We start from the raw sequence: 6,578 nt of genomic DNA on the forward strand, positions 1-6,578 counted from the left end.
AGATTGGCTAACATGATAGCAAAGGAAAGTAATGAATGCTGGAGGGTATGCAGCAAAGTTGGGACATTAATGCATTGCTGGTGGAGTTGTGAATCGATCCAACCATTCTAGAGGGCAATTTGGAACTATGCCCAAAGGGTGCTAAAAGACTGTCTGCCTTAGCACTGCAGGGTTTGTATCCCCAAAGAGATAATAAGGAAAAGACTTGTACAAGAATATTTATAGGTGCACTCTTTGTGATAGCAAAAAATTGAAAAATGAGGGGCCCTTCAATTGGGTAATGGCCGAACAAATTGTGGTAAATGTTGGTGATGGAATACTATTTTGCTCAAAGGAATAATAAAGTGGAGGAATTCCATGGAGACTGGAACAACCTCCAGGAATTGATGCAGAGTGAGAGGAGCAGAACCAGGAAAACATTGTACACAGAGACTGATACACTGTGGTATAAATGAATGTAATGGACTTTTCCTTTAGTGGCAATGCAATGACCCTGAACAACTTGGAGTAATCTATGAGAAAAACCACTATCAACATTCAGAAGAAACACTGTTGGAGTGGAAACACTGAAGAAAACAACTGCTTTAATACATGGAACAAAGGGATATGGTTGGGGATATAGACTCTAAATGAACATCCTAGTGCAAACAACAACATGGAAATATGTTCTGATCAAGGACACAAGTCCAATGAAATTGCATGTCAGCTACGGGATGGGTGGTTGGAAGGGAGTGAGGGAAATAAAGTGATTTTTGTAACAAAAATATTAAATATTATTCCTTGGTTACAAGGATCATATTCTTTCCCTTCCCTCCCCCCACCCTTCCAATAGCAAATGCTCAATTCCACTGGGTTTTACATATATCCTTGATCAAATCCTATTTTCATTGTTGATGTTTGCACTAAGGTGATCATTTATTATTATTTTTAAACCCTTACCTTCTATCTTGGAATCAATACTGTGTATTAGTACCAAGGCAGAAGAGTGGCAAGGGCTAGGCAATGGGGGTCAAGTGAGTTGCCCAGGGTCACACAGCTAGGAAGTGTCTGAGGCCAGATTTGAACTTGGACCTCCCATCTCTAGGCCTTGCTCTCAATCCACTTAGCCACCCAGTTGCCCCCTAGGGTGATCATTTACAGTCTACATTCCCAATCATATCCCCATTGACCCATGTAATCAAATAGTTGTTTTTCTTCTGTGTTTTTGCTCCCACAGTTTTTCCCCTGAATGTGGATAGTGTTCTTTTTTGTAAATCCATCTGAGTTGTTCAGGATCACAGCACTGTCACTAACAGAGAAGTCCATTACCACCGTGTATCATCCACAGTGTATCCACCTCTGTGTATAATGTTCTTCTGGTTCTGCTCCTTTCACTCTGCATCAATTCCTGGAGGTAGTTCCAGTTCACATGGAATTCCTCCAGTTCATTATTCCTTTGAGCACAATAGTATTCCATCACCAAAAGATACCACAATTTGTTTAGCCATTCCCCAATTGAATGGTATCCCCTCATTTTCCAATTTTTTGCCACCACAAAGAGCGCAGCTATGAATATTCTTGTACAGGTCTTTTTCCTTATTATCTCTTTGGGGTACAAACCCAGCAATGTTATGGCTGGATCAAAGGGGAGACAGTCTTTTATCACCCTTTGGACATATTTCCAAGTTGCCCTCCAGAATGGTTGGATCAATTCCCAACTCCATCAGCAATGCAATAATGTCCTGACTTTGCCACATCCCCTCCAGCATTTATTACTTTCCTTTGCTGTCATGTTACTCAATCTGCTAGGTGTGAGGGGGCAATTTGATGTAATAAAAATTATTTATTTTACATTTTGTGATTTTTTTTCTAGCTCTTGCTTGGTTTTAAAGTCTTTCCTTTCCCAAAGATCTGGCATGTAGACTATTCTGTGTTCACCTAATTTACTTATAGTTTCCTTCTTTATCTTCAAGTCATTCACCCATTCTGAGTTTATCTTGGTGTTGGGTGTGAGGTGTTGATCCAAACCTAATCTCTCCCACACTGTCTTCCAATTTCCCCAGCAGTTTTTATCAAATAGTGAAAATCAAAGAACTATTGTTTTAATAAATAAGACTAGAAGTTGGTACTTCAAAAAAAAATAGGCAAAGTACTGGTCAATCTAATTAGAAAAAGGAAATTAACAGTATCAAAGATGAAAAGGGAGAGCTCACCTCCAATGAAGAGGAAATTAAGGCAATCATTAAAACTATTATTCCCAATTATATGGCAATAAATATCGCAATCTAGGTGATATGGATGAATATTTACAAAGTTATAAATTGCCTAGATTAGCAGAAGAAGGAATAAAATACCTAAATAATCCCATATCAGAAAAAGAAATTGAACAAGCCATCAAAGAACTCCCTAAGAAAAACTCCCCATGTCCAGATGGATTCACAAATGAGTTCTATCAAACATTCAAAGAACAACTAACCACAATATTATACAAACAATTTTAAAGAATAAGCAAAGAAGGAGTTCTACCAAATTCCTTTCACAACACAAATATGGTACTGATTCCAAAGCCAGGCAGGTCAAAAACAGAGAAAGAAAACGACAGACCAATTTCCTTAATCAACATAGATGCAAAAATCTTAAACAGGATACTAGCAAAAAGAGTTCAGCAAGTCATGACAAGGGTTATTCACTTTGATCAGGTAGGATTTATACCAGGAATGCAAGGATGGTTCAATATTAGGAAAACCACCCACATAATTGACCATATTAACAAGCAAACTGACAAAAATCACATGATTATCTCAATAGATGCAGAAAAAGCCTTTGATAAAATGCAACACTCATTCCTAATGAAAACACTAGAAAGTATAGGAATAGAAGGGCCTTTCCTAAAAATAATAAACAATATATATCTAAAACCATCAGCAAACATCATCTGCAATGGGGATAAACTAGAAGCCTTCCCAGTAAAATCAGGAGTGAAACAAGGATATCCATTATCACCTCTATTATTTAACATTGTACTAGAAACACTAGCTGTTGCAATTAGAGAAGAAAAAGAAATTGACATTATTAAAATACGCAACAAGGAGACCAAGGTATCATTCTTTGCAAATAATATGATGAGAATCAACTAAAAAGATAATAGAAATAATCAACAACTTTAGCAAAGTTGCAGGAAACAAAACAAACCCACATAAGTCATCAGCATTTCTATATATTTCCAACACATATCAGAAGCAAAAATTAGAAAGAGAAATTCCATTTAAAATCACTCTAGACAATATAAAATATTACGGAATCTATCTGCCGAGACACACACAGGAACTATTTGAACACAACTACAAAACACTTTCCACACAACTAAAACTTGATGTAAACATTTGGAAAAACAATAACTGCTCATGGGTAGGACAAGCTAACATAATAAAAATGACAGTCCTACCCAAACTAATTTACTTATTTTGTGCCATACCGATTGAATTACCGAGAAACTTTTTTACTGAATTAGAGAAAAAAAACATAACAAATATCATTTGGAAGAACAAAATATCAAAGATATCCAGGGAAATAATGAAAAAATGCAAAGGAAGGTGGCCTTGCAGTCCCAGATCTCAAACTGTACTATAAAGTAGTGGTTATCAAAACATTATGGTACTGGCTAAGAGACAGAAAAGAGGATCAGTGGAATAGACTTGGGGTATTTGACCTCAGCAAGACAGTCTTTGATAAGCCCAAATATCTCAGCTTTGGGGATAACTGAGCTATTCGTTTCCATATTTCTTTTCTTTGGTATTATTTTTTCTTCATGCAATAACTGTAGTGTTAAAGATATTGGGCTTATACTGTCGTTGACAGGAAAAACAATTGTTACAAAAATATTTTTCAGATCTTTTCCATTTTCCATTTATTTGTTAGTCTTCTAATCTCATCTAGTTAATTTGTGTCTCTTTCTCAGTTTTTTGTTAAAGTATTTTTTCCCTTTCAATTACTGGCCAATGAATGTCAATAATTTTTGCTGTTTCATGAGGAGATATTGCTCACAGTTTTTCTCTTTTCTGTTCTGTTCTGTTCTGTTCTGCTCTGTTCTGTTCTTCTTTCCTCTCATCTTGTCTCTTCTTTTTCCTTTCCTTTCCTTTCCTTTCCTTTCCTTTCCTTTCCTTTCCTTTCCTTTCCTTTCCTTTCCTTTCCTTTCCTTTCCTTTCCTTTCCTTTCCTTTCCTTTCCTTTCCTTTCCTTCCTTTCCTTTCCTTTCCTGTTCTTTCCTTTCCTTTCCTGTTCTTTTCTTTTCTTTTCTTTTCTTTTCTTTTCTTTTCTTTTCTTTTCTTTTCTTTTCTTTTCTTTTCTTTTCTTTTCTTTTCTTTTCTTTTCTTTTCTTTTCTTTCCTGTTCTTTCCTTTCCTTTCCTGTTCTTTCCTGTTCTTTTCTTTTCTTTTCTTTTCTTTTCTTTTCTTTTCTTTTCTTTTCTTTTCTTTTCTTTTCTTTGCTTTTCTTTTCTTCCCCACCCCCCCCAAACCCTACCATCTGTCTTATAATCAGTACTGTGTGAATTCCAGAAGGGGTAAAGGTGAGGCAATTGGAATTAAATGGCTTGCCCAGGGTCACACATCTAGGAATTATCTGAGGTAAAATTTGAACCCAGGTCCTCCCAACTCCAAAACTGACAATTATCCACTATGAAACCTAGCTGCCCTTGTTTATAATTTTCTACTTACTTTCTTCAAAATATAAGATTAAGAAGAGCAAGGAATAGGAGCAGGAGATAGCTCTGGTTACCAGTGGAGGCCAGCATCTCTTCAATTTCTAGTATTAGAAAACTGGGTAAGAGGTTAATTGCTTTGCTCAGGGGTAAGAAGCTAGAGTGTATCAGAAGGGGCCTTGAAGTCAGACCTTCCTAGGTCTGAGCCCAGCTCTCTCTCTCTCAATATTTTATAAAGGAGTTTATACTTTAAAATTGGGGATTCCTTTGGCTAGGTTTCTCTGTTTGGAAAGAAAATGAAATGTTTGCTGCCCGAGTTGATTTCTACCCTCTTTTGGTTTTCTCGTTCTGATTGACTGGTGATTGATTTGAATAGGCTAAACTTCCTTAGGAAATACTGAGGGTTTGTTTTGATATCTGTTCTTTTTATTACATTTCCCATTTTTCTGTGTCAACAACTTGTTTAAATAGTCATGCTTGGAACTGCCTCAGTTCCATGTTATATATCATCATTTTTATTCTTTTTTAGAATTTTGTATTTCTGTCTTTGCTCAAACATGACAGTGGCCTAAATGAACATAGACAACAGATTCAAAAAGGAGGCCTACTTTTGTTACCAGTTTTTTCCTCCATTTGTTAAAATGTAATCAAATGTGTAGTTTGTGATGTTATTTAGGGCTTGCCAGGTCCGGAGCTTCCTAAGTCTCTTTTTTAGATAAAATTCAACATGTTTAGGCATGAGACTTTTATACAATCTAGAAACCTTTGGCTTCTTATTTCTTAATTCTGAAACATTTTCCAGCTCCCTCTCTTATACTTCTCTTTCCATTGAAGTCACTAGTGTAAAGCTAATATTTTTATTTAATTTGAAGGATCTCACCAAGTTCTTTGTAGGATTTTTTAAACTTACTCAATTTCTACAAACAATGTTAGAATATAAACTGCCATCATATTTTTTGCATCCTCTTCCCTCAAAATGATAACAATAGTTAGTATTTATGTAGTATCGAATATGTACCATGCATCATGCTAAGTACCTTATAATTATCTCCTTTGATCCTCACAACAATCTTGAAAAGTGGGTATTTGGTCATTTCAATTATATTGGACTCTATGTGGCCCCATTTGTGGTTTTCTTAGTAAAGATACTGAAGTGGTTTGCCATTTCATTTTTCAGACAATTTTACAGATAAGGAAACTGAGGCAAACAGGGTTAAACGACTTGCCCAGAGTCACACAATGTCCAGCTGTAGCAGCAAGGCATATAGGAGGCAGCATGTGCCAGAAAAGTCAAGCATGATCTCTATCTTTCCTCAGACTCTGAATAGTCCAGGATCTCCAAACCACAGGTATTGGGAATAGCAAAGTTCCAGCCTAATCCCAATGACCATTATCCTTGGAAGCAATGCTCACAGAGATGCAACCTGGTAGAGGCTACTACAGTACAGGTTTGGGGTGTACAGGTATTCAGAGAAGATCAGCATCTCTGGAGTGGGAGGGCTTATCAAGAAGGGTGAATGAGGACAGTTTATTTCAGTGGGCATGAAGGTGGCTGAAGTGGGTACTGTGGAGTACTTGGCAGAGATGCCAACATCATCCACTGCATCCGAGATCTTCCTGACTTTTATCTTGTCACTGAACTTGGATGACTCTGGAAGAAAGAGTGAGGCTGATGACTTTGTGCAACTCTATCTCTCTTAAATGCAATTTATTCAGGAGTTAAAAGCCATCATCAATAGGGATATCATTTTGGTCTTCTCCTGGTATGAAAGACAGCAACTAACCAACCAACTACAAGGGCTACAGCCTCATCTTTTGAAGATTCAAAAAAGAAAGTTCTTGCCACAAAATTATGACATATGGTTCAATATCAGAAACTGATAGGATTTTATCAGTGGAAAT

This window comes from Monodelphis domestica, chromosome 1, assembly GCF_027887165.1.
Source record: "Monodelphis domestica isolate mMonDom1 chromosome 1, mMonDom1.pri, whole genome shotgun sequence".
In the NCBI taxonomy this organism is placed as follows: Eukaryota; Metazoa; Chordata; class Mammalia; order Didelphimorphia; family Didelphidae; genus Monodelphis; species Monodelphis domestica.